This window comes from Leptodactylus fuscus, chromosome 7 (genome assembly GCF_031893055.1).
Source record: "Leptodactylus fuscus isolate aLepFus1 chromosome 7, aLepFus1.hap2, whole genome shotgun sequence".
Lineage (NCBI taxonomy): Eukaryota > Metazoa > Chordata > Amphibia > Anura > Leptodactylidae > Leptodactylus > Leptodactylus fuscus.
In genome coordinates, this window is record NC_134271.1 from 1,095,443 (window position 1) to 1,112,662 (window position 17,220).

General features: G+C 47.5%; 1 protein-coding gene across 1 annotated transcript in view; it reads right to left on the reverse strand.

The window, feature by feature from the left end:
* Positions 1-6,667, reverse strand: part of MADD (MAP kinase activating death domain) — an 86,444-nt gene extending 79,777 nt beyond the window's left edge. Inside the window, exon 1 of the mRNA XM_075280720.1 lies at positions 6,584-6,667. The gene's annotated coding sequence lies outside the window, so the exon portion shown is untranslated. The remainder of the gene's footprint in view (positions 1-6,583) is intronic.
* Between the last annotated feature and the right edge of the window lie 10,553 nt (positions 6,668-17,220).

Consider the following 17,220-nt stretch of genomic DNA (forward strand, 5'->3'; position numbering starts at 1 on the left):
TAGCGGAGGGGGATCAGGCTGCAGGTATACAGAGCGGAGGGGGATCAGGCTGCAGGTATACAGAGCGGAGGGGATCAGGCTGCAGGGGGGTATACAGAGCGGGGGGGGGGAATCAGGCTGCAGGTATACAGAGCGGAGGGGGATCAGGCTGCAGGTATACAGAGCGGAGGGGGATCAGGCTGCAGGTATACAGAGCGGAGGGGATCAGGCTGCAGGTATACAGAGCAGAGGGGATCAGGCTGCAGGTATACAGAACGGAGGGGAATCAGGCTGCAGGTATACAGAGCGGAGGGGGATCAGGCTGCAGGTATACAGAGCGGAGGGGGATCAGGCTGCAGGTATACAGAGCGGAGGGGATCAGGCTGCAGGTATACAGAGAGGAGGGGGATCGGGCTGCAGGTATACAGAGCGGAGGGGGATCAGGCTGCAGGTATACAGAGCGGAGCGGAGGGGGATCAGGCTGCAGGTATACAGAGCGGAGGGGATCAGGCTGCAGGTATACAGAGCAGGGGGGGGAATCAGGCTGCAGGTATACAGAGCGGAGGGGATCAGGCTGCAGGTATACAGAGCGGAGGGGGATCAGGCTGCAGGTATACAGAGCGGAGGGGGATCAGGCTGCAGGTATACAGAGCGGAGGGGATCAGGCTGCAGGTATACAGAGCAGAGGGGATCAGGCTGCAGGTATGCAGAGAGGAGGGGGATCAGGCTGCAGGTATACAGAGCGGAGCGGAGGGGATCAGGCTGCAGGTATACAGAGAGGAGGGGGATCGGGCTGCAGGTATACAGAGCGGAGCGGAGGGGATCGGGCTGCAGGTATACAGAGCGGAGGGGATCAGGCTGCAGGTATACAGAGTGGAGGGGATCAGGCTGCAGGTATACAGAGCAGGGGGGGGGGGAATCAGGCTGCAGGTATACAGAGAGGAGGGGGATCGGGCTGCAGGTATACAGAGCAGAGGGGATCAGGCTGCAGGTATACAGAGAGGAGGGGGATCGGGCTGCAGGTATACAGAGCAGAGGGGATCAGGCTGCAGGTATACAGAGCAGAGGGGATCAGGCTGCAGGTATACAGAGCAGGGGGGGGGGAATCAGGCTGCAGGTATACAGAGCGGAGGGGATCAGGCTGCAGGTATACAGAGCGGAGGGGGATCAGGCTGCAGGTATACAGAGCGGAGGGGGATCAGGCTGCAGGTATACAGAGCGGAGGGGATCAGGCTGCAGGTATACAGAGCAGAGGGGATCAGGCTGCAGGTATACAGAGAGGAGGGGGATCGGGCTGCAGGTATACAGAGCGGAGCGGAGGGGATCAGGCTGCAGGTATACAGAGAGGAGGGGGATCGGGCTGCAGGTATACAGAGCGGAGCGGAGGGGATCGGGCTGCAGGTATACAGAGCGGAGGGGATCAGGCTGCAGGTATACAGAGCAGGGGGGGGGGGAATCAGGCTGCAGGTATACAGAGAGGAGGGGGATCGGGCTGCAGGTATACAGAGCAGAGGGGATCAGGCTGCAGGTATACAGAGAGGAGGGGGATCGGGCTGCAGGTATACAGAGAGGAGGGGGATCGGGCTGCAGGTATACAGAGCGGAGGGGATCAGGCTGCAGGTATACAGAGCGGAGCGGAGGGGATCGGGCTGCAGGTATACAGAGCAGAGGGGATCAGGCTGCAGGTATACAGAGAGGAGGGGGATCGGGCTGCAGGTATACAGAGAGGAGGGGGATCAGGCTGCAGGTATACAGAGAGGAGGGGGATCAGGCTGCAGGTATACAGAGCGGAGGGGATCAGGCTGCAGGTATACAGAGCGGAGCGGAGGGGATCGGGCTGCAGGTATACAGAGCGGAGGGGATCAGGCTGCAGGTATACAGAGCGGAGCGCAGGGGATCGGCCTCCACGTCTGATATCCTGCGTTGCGGCCGCCATTATTATTACACACCGATTATTAACAGAACTGGCAGGACAAGCCTCGCACCAAGAATCTCTGCCCCCTCCCCCCTGACAACAGCACCTACAGAGCAGCAATGCACACGCATCCCTGGCACCGCAGCAGCCCTGGCACCGCAGCAGCCCTGGCACCGCAGCAGCCCTGGCCCAGAGAATTCATGGCAGCCACTCCACCAAGGATCTCTGGCCCATGGCCCAGCCATCTCATTACAAGCCCCCTCCCCATACCCCGGCCCCTGTGTACAACACCGCAGCCACCTTACTACTAACCCTTGCTGGGCAGACCCCCGCCTTGTACCCCTGTACCACAGTGACGCTGCTCATCCCTAAAGCCCCCACCCTGCCGTCCTGCACAAGCGGCCCCCCCCTCTGCCTGGGCTCCTAAAACCATCTGCTCTTTGCATATCTAATGCTCGGAGCACAGCAGCCCCCCCCCGCACGGCCATTGCCCTGCCTCCATGCACCTGAGCCGCACTTACCCCTCACCTGTCCGCCGTCCCCCCTATTAATCATCCGTCCCCGCTGCTCTTCTGGAACATCTCCGGCTTCTTCCGCCCCTCGCAGCCGCCATCCCCTGCCTGGCGGGAGTCATGTCCTCTCTAATACAGTCATCGCACTGGAGACGCCGCTCACTCAGCACGCTGACATACACACATGTAGCAGAGCCCAGCTGGTTGTTTAAAGGGGCCCAGTCGGCAGGTTTGGGGTGACTAATCCACACCCCAGAGATTTAGGGTCTCACACCTGACACCAGAGGGGTCCCCAGGACACCTCTATATGCAATGCACACGTGTGCGGTACACGCTAGCTCTGGGGTCACTTAACCCCTCAGATGCCAGCGCAGTGCCCGGGAGTGTCCGAAAACCTTCGCTTTGTGGTACTGACTGGCGGGCGTCAGAGACGTAGCGTGAACTCCCGGGCCCCAATGCAGATCCCGTAGTGGGGCCTACGCAGCTTGTGCCATGTAGAATAGTGGTATATGTTATGGGCCCCCTCGGGGTCATGAGTAGGGGGTCCGCAGGGGCCATACAGTTACTATGGTGAATGGCGGCCACTCCTGCCTCGGTAATACTGTGACCTCGCCGCACTGACCGCAGAATAGACGGAATTTGGCATTTCAAGTCTTAAAACATGAACTGTGTGTCTCAGCCCCACGGTAAGACGTGGCGTAGACTGCAGTGTATGGGCCCGGCCGGGGGTGCACCTCCTCATATAGGAGCCAGAGGATCCTCAGGCTTCAGAAATCTCCCCCCGATGATGTCATCAGATGAGGAGGAGCCAGCGAGGGGGGATTGGAAGGAGCCACTCAAATGAAGACGGGGGCTGAAGAGGACAGTATAGGAGAACTGTACGCGGGTCTATAGGGTAGTGTGAGCCGAGCAATAAGGGGCGCCTCCGATCCAGGGGGCTCATGTACTTCTCACCCTGGACACCCCCTTTATGAATCTCCATATATTTCACTTCCCCTTTACATTAGGTGATGGGATTAGATGTGGTGCAGCTATAGGGTACACGACTTATTGCGCCAAAGATGAGCCGCGCCCCTCTATCTATACCCCACCGGACAGATTCACATGTACGGTGCACATGGCACACGCTCCTTACACAACACTCGTGTGTAGGGAAATGTATAGGAGCCACATAGGGATCATACGGGAAATGTATAGGAGCCACATAAGATCGTACGGGAAATGTATAGGAGCCACATAGGGATCGTACGGGAAATGTATAGGAGCCACATAAGATCGTACGGGAAATGTATAGGAGCCACATAGGGTCGTATGGGAAATGTATAGGAGCCACATAGGGATCGTACGGGAAATGTATAGGAGCCACATAGGGATCATACGGGAAATGTATAGGAGCCACATAGGGATCGTACGGGAAATGTATAGGAGCCACATAGGGATCATACGGGAAATGTATAGGAGCCACATAGGGATCATACGGGAAATGTATAGGAGCCACATAGGGACCGTACGGGAAATGTATAGGAGCCATATAGGATCGTACGGGAATGTATAGGAGCCACATAGGGATCGTACGGGAAATGTATAGGAGCCACATAGGGACCGTACGGGAAATGTATAGGAGCCACATAGGATTGTATGGGAAATGTATAGGAGCCACATAGGGACCGTATGGGAAATGTATAGAAGCCACATAGGGACCGTACGGGAAATGTATAGGAGCCACATAGGGACCGTACGGGAAATGTATAGGAGCCACATAGGGATCATACGGGAAATGTATAGGAGCCATATAGGAACATTACTGTGCCGCCATACTAGATTACAAGGTCCTCACAATATGGCCGCCATTGAGTCCTGTAGAATAGCGGACATTACACCGGTGCAGGCTCAGGCGCTGTTCACACCTCTAGGTCCGTGCAGACAGATCAGGCCTGATTTGTGTCCGGTTTAAGTCATCTGATTGCAATGGCTGTAACAGAAAGCAAATCTACATTCAGAGCCGCTGATCTCCATCAGAACGGACAATTAGCTCCGCCTACAAAAGGAATGGACACGGAAACGCCGCCATGACACACGTGTTGTGTGAATAAGCCCATAGTCATCTACTGTAGATACAGACTATATATGGGGGAGTACAGGGACAGGTGCACAAGACTGCGCTCAGCACAACATTGGTGCAATTCCAACACCGCAATGCAAACCGCCGCAAGCCCAAACAGTGCCGCAAAACCGCCACAAGCCCAACACAGCGCTATAAGACCGCCGCAAGCCCAAACAGTGCCGCAAAACCGCCACAAGCCCAACACAGCGCTATAAGACCGCCGCAAGCCCAAACAGTGCCGCAAAACCGCCACAAGCCCAACACAGCGCTATAAGACCGCCGCAAGCCCAAACAGTGCCGCAAAACCGCCACAAGCCCAACACAGCGCTATAAGACCGCCGCAAGCCCAAACAGTGCCGCAAAACCGCCACAAGCCCAACACAGCGCTATAAGACCGCCGCAAGCCCAACACAGTGCCGCAAAACCGCCACAAGCCCAACACAGCGCTATAAGACCGCCGCAAGCCCAAACAGTGCCGCAAAACCGCCCCAGTGGCGATACTTATACTGTATATACCCTGTGTCACTTATATACCATATAAGAGTCTGTGCTGTGTAATCATTATCTGGGGGACACCGGGGATTATCTGACAGGACTGCAGGGGGCGATACTTATACTGTATATACCCTGTGTCAATTATATACTATATAAGAATTTGTGCTGTGTAATCATTATCTGGAGGACAGCGAGGATTATCTGACAGGACTGCAGGGGGCGATACTTATACTGTATATACCCTGTGTCACTTATATACTATATAAGAGTCTGTGCTGTGTAATCATTATCTGGGGGACACCGGGGATTATCTGACAGGACTGCAGGGGGCGATACTTATACTGTATATACCCTGTGTCACTTATATACTATATAAGAGTCTGTGCTGTGTAATCATTATCTGGGGGACAGCGAGGATTATCTGACAGGACTGCAGGGGGCGATACTTATACTGTATATACCCTGTGTCACTTATATACTATATAAGAGTCTGTGCTGTGTAATCATTATCTGGGGGACAGCGAGGATTATCTGACAGGACTGCAGGGGGCGATACTTATACTGTATATACCCTGTGTCACTTATATACTATATAAGAGTCTGTGCTGTGTAATCATTATCTGGGGGACACCGGGGATTATCTGACAGGACTGCAGGGGGCGATACTTATACTGTATATACCCTGTGTCACTTATATACTATATAAGAGTCTGTGCTGTGTAATCATTATCTGGAAGAACACGAGGATTATCTGACAGAACTGCAGGGGGCCAATACTTTTGACCAACACTGTATGTAGAGCGTACATACATATAGCGGTCATGTACGTACGGCGTATACATATAGCGGTCATGTACGTACGGCGTATACATATAGCGGTCATGTACGTACGGCATATACATATAGCGGTCATGTACGTACGGTGTATACATATAGCGGTCATGTACGTACGGTGTATACATATAGCGGTCATGTATGTGTGGCGTATACATATAGCGGTCATGTATGTGTGGCGTATACATATAGCGGTCATGTATGTGTGGCGTATACATACAGCGGTCATGTATGCACGGCGTATACATACAGCGGTCATGTATGCACGGCGTATACATACAGCGGTCATGTACGCACGGCGTATACATACAGCGGTCATGTACGCACGGCGTATACATATAGCGGTCATGTACGTACGGCGTATACATATAGCGGTCATGTACGTACGGCGTATACATATAGCGGTCATGTACGTACGGCGTATACATATAGCGGTCATGTACGTACGGCGTATACATATAGCGGTCATGTACGTACGGCGTATACATATAGCGGTCATGTACGCACGGCGTATACATATAGCGGTCATGTACGTACGGCGTATACATATAGCGGTCATGTACGTACGGCGTATACATATAGCGGTCATGTACGTACGGCGTATACATATAGCGGTCATGTATGTGGACCATGTCATGTACCATGACATACCCCGCCTGCCCTTTGTGCCTCCCTCGTCCATGGAGCGGCCAGGCCAGGGCTGACACACGTATGACAGACATAATGGCCGGAGCCGGCACTCACCTGCACGAGGAGACAGCACCGAGACCGCAGTCCGTGTGTCCGGGCCCCGATACAAGAGCCGCAGCCGCCGCCGCCCCCACCTGTCAGGGCCGAGCCAGCACAACAGCCACGCCCCCTCCCTCCTGATACGGCGTGACGCACGTTCTCTCCCTGCGTCATGACGCACGGTGGTTGGTTTCCATAGTGACAGTGGCAGAGGCCTAGCAAGCTCTGAAGCGTTCCAGAGTATAACGTGTGACAGACCGCAGTGTAATGTGAACTGTGCGTAACCCGCTGCTCCTAGGGCCCATTCACACACAGCAGATAATCCATACGGCCTAGTACAAATGTAAAGAGGAGGGCAGCCCCCCCCCCCCCCAATGTCTGCCTCAAGCAAGATGGCGTCATTCTCAGGGTCACAGCGCTAGGGGGAGCCTGAGGGACCAAAAGGTCTTTCTTCAATATAAGAAGACAGCACAAGGTATATGGGGCCCCTTACACACTTTGTACTAGGGCCCACGAGCTTCAAGTGACACCTATGGGGGCGACATGTCCTAAAGGGGACGTAGGCTCCCCCAAAATCTCCATGGCAAGCCTTGGACAACATATGTATATATACAGTATCTACCTGGCCTAGATAGTGTAGGGTATATACAGGAGTGTATAGAGCAGGTGAGATATATATACCTGGCCTAGATAGTGTAGGGTATATACAGGAGTGTATAGAGCAGGTGAGATATATATACCTGGCCTAGGTAGTGTATGGTATATACAGGAGTGTATAGAGCAGGTGAGATATATATACCTGGCCTAGGTAGTGTATGGTATATACATGAGTGTATAGAGCAGGTGAGATATATATACCTGGCATAGGTAGTGTAGGGTATATACAGGAGTGTATAGAGCAGGTGAGATATATATATACCTGGCCTAGGTAGTGTAGGGTATATACAGGAGTGTATAGAGCAGGTGAGATATATATACCTGGCCTAGGTAGTGTAGTGTATATACAGGAGTGTATAGAGCAGGTGAGATATATATACCTGGCCTAGGTAGTGTAGTGTATATACAGGAGTGTATAGAGCAGGTGAGATATATATACCTGGCATAGGTAGTGTAGTGTATATACAGGAGTGTATAGAGCAGGTGTGATATATATACCTGGCCTAGGTAGTGTAGGGTATATACAGGAGTGTATAGAGCAGGTGAGATATATATATATATATATACCTGGCCTAGGTAGTGTAGGGTATATACAGGAGTGTATAGAGCAGGTGAGATATATATACCTGGCATAGGTAGTGTAGGGTATATACAGGAGTGTATAGAGCAGGTGAGATATATATATACCTGGCCTAGGTAGTGTAGGGTATATACAGGAGTGTATAGAGCAGGTGAGATATATATACCTGGCCTAGGTAGTGTAGTGTATATACAGGAGTGTATAGAGCAGGTGAGATATATATACCTGGCCTAGGTAGTGTAGTGTATATACAGGAGTGTATAGAGCAGGTGAGATATATATACCTGGCATAGGTAGTGTAGTGTATATACAGGAGTGTATAGAGCAGGTGTGATATATATACCTGGCCTAGGTAGTGTAGGGTATATACAGGAGTGTATAGAGCAGGTGAGATATATATATACCTGGCCTACGTAGTGTAGGGTATATACAGGAGTGTATAGAACAGGTGAGATATATATACCTGGCCTAGGTAGTGTATGGTATATACAGGAGTGTATAGAGCAGGTGAGATATATATACCTGGCCTAGGTAGTGTATGGTATATACAGGAGTGTATAGAGCAGGTGAGATATATATATACCTGGCCTAGGTAGTGTAGGGTATATACAGGAGTGTATAGAGCAGGTGAGATATATATACCTGGCCTAGGTAGTGTAGGGTATATACAGGAGTGTATAGAGCAGGTGAGATATATATACCTGGCCTAGGTAGTGTAGGGTATATACAGGAGTGTATAGAGCAGGTGAGATATATATACCTGGCCTAGGTAGTGTAGGGTATATACAGGAGTGTATAGAGCAGGTGAGATATATATATACCTGGCATAGGTAGTGTAGGGTATATACAGGAGTGTATAGAGCAGGTGTGATATATATACCTGTCCTAGGTAGTGTAGGGTATATACAGGAGTGTATAGAGCAGGTGAGATATATATACCTGGCCTAGGTAGTGTAGGGTATATACAGGAGTGTATAGAGCAGGTGAGATATATATACCTGGCCTAGGTAGTGTAGGGTATATACAGGAGTGTATAGAGCAGGTGAGATATATATACCTGGCCTAGGTAGTGTAGTGTATATACAGGAGTGTATAGAGCAGGTGAGATATATATACCTGGCATAGGTAGTGTATGGTATATACAGGAGTGTATAGAGCAGGTGAGATATATATACCTGGCCTAGGTAGTGTAGGGTATATACAGGAGTGTATAGAGTAGGTGAGATATATATACCTGGCCTAGGTAGTGTAGGGTATATACAGGAGTGTATAGAGCAGGTGAGATATATATACCTGGCCTAGGTAGTGTAGGGTATATACAGGAGTGTATAGGGCAGGTGAGATATATATACCTGGCCTAGGTAGTGTAGGGTATATACAGGAGTGTATAGAGCAGGTGAGATATATATACCTGGCCTAGGTAGTGTAGGGTATATACAGGAGTGTATAGAGCAGGTGAGATATATATACCTGGCCTAGGTAGTGTAGTGTATATACAGGAGTGTATAGAGCAGGTGAGATATATATATACCTGGCCTAGGTAGTGTATGGTATATACAGGAGTGTATAGAGCAGGTGAGATATATATACCTGGCCTAGGTAGTGTAGGGTATATACAGGAGTGTATAGAGCAGGTGAGATATATATACCTGGCCTAGGTAGTGTAGTGTATATACAGGAGTGTATAGAGCAGGTGAGATATATATACCTGGCCTAGGTAGTGTATGGTATATACAGGAGTGTATAGAGCAGGTGAGATATATATACCTGGCATAGGTAGTGTAGGGTATATACAGGAGTGTATAGAGCAGGTGAGATATATATACCTGGCATAGGTAGTGTATGGTATATACAGGAGTGTATAGAGCAGGTGAGATATATAAACCTGGCCTAGGTAGTGTAGGGTATATACAGGAGTGTATAGAGTAGGTGAGATATATATACCTGGCCTAGGTAGTGTAGGGTATATACAGGAGTGTATAGAGCAGGTGAGATATATATACCTGGCCTAGGTAGTGTAGGGTATATACAGGAGTGTATAGAGCAGGTGAGATATATATACCTGGCCTAGGTAGTGTATGGCATATACAGGATTGTATAGAGCAGGTGAGATATATATACCTGGCCTAGGTAGTGTAGGGTATATACAGGAGTGTATAGAGCAGGTGAGATATATATACCTGGCCTAGGTAGTGTAGGGTATATACTGGAGTGTATAGAGCAGGTGAGATATATATACCTGGCCTAGGTAGTGTAGGGTATATACAGGAGTGTATAGAGCAGGTGAGATATATATACCTGGCCTAGGTAGTGTAGGGTATATACAGGAGTGTATAGAGCAGGTGAGATATATATACCTGGCCTAGGTAGTGTATGGCATATACAGGAGTGTATAGAGCAGGTGAGATATATATACCTGGCCTAGGTAGTGTATGGCATATACAGGAGTGTATAGAGTAGGTGAGATAGATATACCTGGCCTAGGTAGTGTAGGGTATATACAGGAGTGTATAGAGCAGGTGAGATATATATACCTGGCCTAGGTAGTGTATGGTATATACAGGAGTGTATAGAGCAGGTGAGATATATATATACCTGGCCTAGGTAGTGTAGGGTATATACAGGAGTGTATAGAGCAGGTGAGATATATATACCTGGCCTAGGTAGTGTAGGGTATATACAGGAGTGTATAGAGCAGGTGAGATATATATACCTGGCCTAGGTAGTGTAGGGTATATACAGGAGTGTATAGAGCAGGTGAGATATATATACCTGGCCTAGGTAGTGTAGAGTATATACAGGAGTGTATAGAGCAGGTGAGATATATATACCTGGCCTAGGTAGTGTATGGCATATACAGGAGTGTATAGAGCAGGTGAGATATATATACCTGGCCTAGGTAGTGTATGGCATATACAGGAGTGTATAGAGCAGGTGAGATATATATACCTGGCCTAGGTAGTGTAGGGTATATACAGGAGTGTATAGAGTAGGTGAGATATATATACCTGGCCTAGGCAGTGTAGGGTATATACAGGAGTGTATAGAGCAGGTGAGATATATATACCTGGCCTAGGTAGTGTATGGTATATACAGGAGTGTATAGAGCAGGTGAGATATATATACCTGGCCTAGGTAGTGTAGGGTATATACAGGAGTGTATAGGGCAGGTGAGATATATATACCTGGCCTAGGTAGTGTAGGGTATATACAGGAGTGTATAGGGCAGGTGAGATATATATACCTGGCCTAGGTAGTGTAGGGTATATACAGGAGTGTATAGAGCAGGCGAGATATATATATACCTGGCATAGGTAGTGTAGGGTATATACAGGAGTGTATAGGGCAGGTGAGATATATATATATACCTGGCCTAGGTAGTGTAGGGTATATACAGGAGTGTATAGAGCAGGTGAGATATATATACCTGGCCTAGGTAGTGTAGTGTATATACAGGAGTGTATAGAGCAGGTGAGATATATATACCTGGCATAGGTAGTGTATGGTATATACAGGAGTGTATAGAGCAGGTGAGATATATATACCTGGCCTAGGTAGTGTAGGGTATATACAGGAGTGTATAGAGCAGGTGAGATATATATACCTGGCATAGGTAGTGTAGGGTATATACAGGAGTGTATAGAGCAGGTGAGATATATATACCTGGCCTAGGTAGTGTAGTGTATATACAGGAGTGTATAGAGCAGGTGAGATATATATACCTGGCCTAGGTAGTGTATGGTATATACAGGAGTGTATAGAGCAGGTGAGATATATATACCTGGCCTAGGCAGTGTAGGGTATATACAGGAGTGTATAGAGCAGGTGAGATATATATACCTGGCCTAGGTAGTGTAGGGTATATACAGGAGTGTATAGAGTAGGTGAGATATATATACCTGGCCTAGGTAGTGTAGGGTATATACAGGAGTGTATAGAGCAGGTGAGATATATATACCTGGCCTAGGTAGTGTAGGGTATATACAGGAGTGTATAGAGCAGGTGAGATATATATACCTGGCCTAGGTAGTGTAGGGTATATACAGGAGTGTATAGGGCAGGTGAGATATATATATACCTGGCCTAGGTAGTGTATGGTATATACAGGAGTGTATAGAGCAGGTGAGATATATATACCTGGCCTAGGTAGTGTATGGCATATACAGGAGTGTATAGAGCAGGTGAGATAGATATACCTGGCCTAGGTAGTGTAGGGTATATACAGGAGTGTATAGGGCAGGTGAGATATATATACCTGACCTAGGTAGTGTAGGGTATATACAGGAGTGTATAGAGCAGGCGAGATATATATATACCTGGCATAGGTAGTGTAGGGTATATACAGGAGTGTATAGGGCAGGTGAGATATATATATACCTGGCCTAGGTAGTGTAGGGTATATGCAGGAGTGTATAGAGCAGGTGAGATATATATACCTGGCATAGGTAGTGTAGGGTATATACAGGAGTGTATAGGGCAGGTGAGATATATATACCTGGCCTAGGTAGTGTAGGGTATATACAGGAGTGTATAGAGCAGGCGAGATATATATATACCTGGCATAGGTAGTGTAGGGTATATACAGGAGTGTATAGGGCAGGTGAGATATATATATACCTGGCCTAGGTAGTGTAGGGTATATGCAGGAGTGTATAGAGCAGGTGAGATATATATACCTGGCATAGGTAGTGTAGGGTATATACAGGAGTGTATAGGGCAGGTGAGATATATATACCTGGCCTAGGTAGTGTAGGGTATATACAGGAGTGTATAGGGCAGGTGAGATATATATATACCTGGCCTAGGTAGTGTAGGGTATATGCAGGAGTGTATAGAGCAGGTGAGATATATATACCTGGCCTAGGTAGTGTAGGGTATATACAGGAGTGTATAGAGCAGGTGAGATATATATACCTGGCCTAGGTAGTGTAGGTTATATACAGGAGTGTATAGAGCAGGTGAGATATACACTCACCGGCCACTTTATTAGGTACACCTGTCCAACTGCTCGTTAACACTTAATTTCTAATCAGCCAATCACATGGCGGCAACTCAGTGCATTTAGGCATGTAGACATGGTCAAGACAATCTCCTGCAGTTCAAACCGAGCATCAGTATGGGGGGGAAGAAAGGTGATTTGAGTGCCTTTGAACGTGGCATGGTTGTTGGTGCCAGAAGGGCTGGTCTGAGGATTTCAGAAACTGCTGATCTACTGGGATTTTCACGCACAACCATCTCTAGGGTTTACAGAGAATGGTCCGAAAAAGAAAAAACATCCAGTGAGCGGCAGTTCTGTGGGGGGCGGAAATGCGTTGTTGATGCCAGAGGTCAGAGGAGAATGGCCAGACTGGTTCGAGCTGATAGAAAGGCAACAGTGACTCAAATAGCCACCCGTTACAACCAAGGTAGCCAGAAGAGCATCTCTGAACGCCGCACAGTACGTCCAACTTTGAGGCTACAGATGGGCTACAGCAGCAGAAGACCACACCGGGTGCCACTCCTTTCAGCTAAGAACAGGAAACTGAGGCTACAATTTGCACAAGCTCATCGAAATTGGACAATTGAAGATTGGAAAAACGTTGCCTGGTCTGATGAGTCTCGATTTCTGCTGCGACATTCGGATGGTAGGGTCAGAATTTGGCGTCAACAACATGAAAGCATGGATCCATCCTGCCTTGTATCGGTAACGGTTCAGGCTGGTGGTGGTGGTGTCATGGTGTGGGGAATATTTTCTTGGCACTCTTTGGGCCCCTTGGTACCAATTGAGCATTGTTGCAACGCCAAAGCCTACCTGAGTATTGTTGCTGACCATGTCCATCCCTTTATGACCACAATGTCCCCAACATCTGATGGCTACTTTCAGCAGGATAATGCAATGCCATGTCATAAAGCTGGAATCATCTCAGACTGGTTTCTTGAACATGACAATGAGTTCACTGTACTCCAATGGCCTCCACAGTCACCAGATCTCAATCCAATAGAGGAGCATCTTTGGGATGTGGTGGAACGGGAGATTCGCATCATGGATGTGCAGCCGACAAATCTGCGACTGCAACTGTGTGATGCCATCATGTCAATATGGAGCAAAATCTCTGAGGAATGCTTCCAGCACCTTGTTGTATCTATGCCACGAAGAATTGAGGCAGTTCTGAAGGCAAAAGGGGGTCCAACCCGTTACTAGCATGGTGGACCTAATAAAGTGGCCGGTGAGTGTATATACCTGGCCTAGGTAGTGTAGGGTATATACAGGAGTGTATAGAGCAGGCGAGATATATATACCTGGCCTAGGTAGTGTATGGCATATACAGGAGTGTATAGAGCAGGTGAGATATATATACCTGGCCTAGGCAGTGTAGGGTATATACAGGAGTGTATAGAGCAGGCGAGATATATATACCTGGCCTAGGTAGTGTATGGTATATACAGGAGTGTATAGAGTAGGTGAGATATATATACCTGGCCTAGGCAGTGTAGGGTATATACAGGAGTGTATAGAGCAGGTGAGATATATATACCTGGCCTAGGTAGTGTAGGGTATATACAGGAGTGTATAGAGCAGGTGAGATATATATACCTGGCCTAGGTAGTGTAGGGTATATACAGGAGTGTATAGAGCAGGTGAGATATATATACCTGGCCTAGGTAGTGTAGGGTATATACAGGAGTGTATAGGGCAGGTGAGATATATATACCTGGCCTAGGTAGTGTAGGGTATATACAGGAGTGTATAGAGCAGGTGAGATATATATACCTGGCCTAGGTAGTGTAGGGTATATACAGGAGTGTATAGAGCAGGTGAGATATATATACCTGGCCTAGGTAGTGTAGGGTATATACAGGAGTGTATAGGGCAGGTGAGATATATATACCTGGCCTAGGTAGTGTAGGGTATATACAGGAGTGTATAGAGCAGGTGAGATATATATGCCTGGCCTAGGTAGTGTAGGGTATATACAGGAGTGTATAGAGCAGGTGAGATATATATACCTGGCATAGGTAGTGTAGGGTATATACAGGAGTGTATAGGGCAGGTGAGATATATATACCTGGCCTAGGTAGTGTAGGGTATATACAGGAGTGTATAGAGCAGGTGAGATATATATACCTGGACTAGGTAGTGTATGGTATATACAGGAGTGTATAGAGCAGGTGAGATATATATACCTGGCATAGGTAGTGTAGGGTATATACAGGAGTGTATAGGGCAGGTGAGATATATATATACCTGGCCTAGGTAGTGTAGGGTATATACAGGAGTGTATAGAGCAGGTGAGATATATATACCTGGCCTAGGTAGTGTAGGGTATATACAGGAGTGTATAGAGCAGGTGAGATATATATACCTGGCCTAGGTAGTGTAGGGTATATACAGGAGTGTATAGAGCAGTTGAGATATATATACCTGGCCTAGGTAGTGTAGGGTATATACAGGAGTGTATAGGGCAGGTGAGATATATATACCTGGCCTAGGTAGTGTCGGGTATATACAGGAGTGTATAGAGCAGGTGAGATATATATACCTGGCCTAGGTAGTGTAGGGTATATACAGGAGTGTATAGAGCAGGTGAGATATATATACCTGGCCTAGGTAGTGTAGGGTATATACAGGAGTGTATAGAGCAGGTGAGATATATATACCTGGCCTAGGTAGTGTAGGGTATATACAGGAGTGTATAGAGCAGGCGAGATATATATATACCTGGCATAGGTAGTGTAGGGTATATACAGGAGTGTATAGAGCAGGTGAGATATATATACCTGGCATAGGTAGTGTAGGGTATATACAGGAGTGTATAGGGCAGGTGAGATATATATATACCTGGCCTAGGTAGTGTAGGGTATATACAGGAGTGTATAGAGCAGGTGAGATATATATACCTGGCCTAGGTAGTGTAGGGTATATACAGGAGTGTATAGAGCAGGTGAGATATATATACCTGGCCTAGGTAGTGTAGGGTATATACAGGAGTGTATAGAGCAGGTGAGATATATATACCTGGCCTAGGTAGTGTAGGGTATATACTGGAGTGTATAGAGAAGGTGAGATATATATACCTGGCCTAGGTAGTGTATGGTATATACAGGAGTGTATAGAGCAGGTGAGATATATATACCTGGCCTAGGTAGTGTATGGTATATACAGGAGTGTATAGAGCAGGTGAGATATATATACCTGGCCTAGGTAGTTTATGGCATATACAGGAGTGTATAGAGCAGGTGAGATATATATACCTGGCATAGGTAGTGTAGGGTATATACAGGAGTGTATAGAGCAGGTGAGATATATATACCTGGCCTAGGTAGTGTATGGTATATGCAGGAGTGTATAGAGCAGGTGAGATATATATATATACCTGGCCTAGGTAGTGTAGGGTATATACAGGAGTGTATAGAGCAGGTGAGATATACAGTATATACCTGGCCTAGGTAGTGTAGGGTATATACAGGAGTGTATAGAGCAGGTGAGATATATCTATATATATACCTGGCCTAGGTAGTGTATGGCATATACAGGAGTGTATAGAGCAGGTGAGATATACAGTATATACCTGGCCTAGGTAGTGTAGGGTATATACAGGAGTGTATAGAGCAGGTGAGATATATATACCTGGCCTAGGTAGTGTATGGTATATACAGGAGTGTATAGGGCAGGTGAGATATATATATACCTGGCCTAGGTAGTGTATGGCATATACAGGAGTGTATAGAGCAGGTGAGATATATATACCTGGCATAGGTAGTGTAGGGTATATACAGGAGTGTATAGAGCAGGTGAAATATATATACCTGGCCTAGGTAGTGTAGGGTATATACAGGAGTGTATAGAGCAGGTGAGATATATATACCTGGCCTAGGTAGTGTAGGGTATATACAGGAGTGTATAGAGCAGGTGAGATATATATACCTGGCCTAGGTAGTGTAGGGTATATACAGGAGTGTATAGAGCAGGTGAGATATATATACCTGGCCTAGGTAGTGTAGGGTATATACAGGAGTGTATAGAGCAGGTGAGATATACAGTATATACCTGGCCTAGGTAGTTTATGGCATATACAGGAGTGTATAGAGCAGGTGAGATATATATACCTGGCCTAGGTAGTGTATGGTATATACAGGAGTGTATAGAGCAGGCGAGATATATATATACCTGACCTAGGTAGTGTATGGTATATACAGGAGTGTATAGAGCAGGTGAGATATATATACCTGGCCTAGGTAGTGTAGGGTATATACAGGAGTGTATAGAGCAGGCGAGATATATATACCTGGCCTAGGTAGTGTATGGTATATACAGGAGTGTATAGAGCAGGTGAGATATATATACCTGACATAGGTAGTGTAGGGTATATACAGGAGTGTATAGAGCAGGTGAGATATATATACCTGGCCTAGGTAGTGTAGGGTATATACAGGA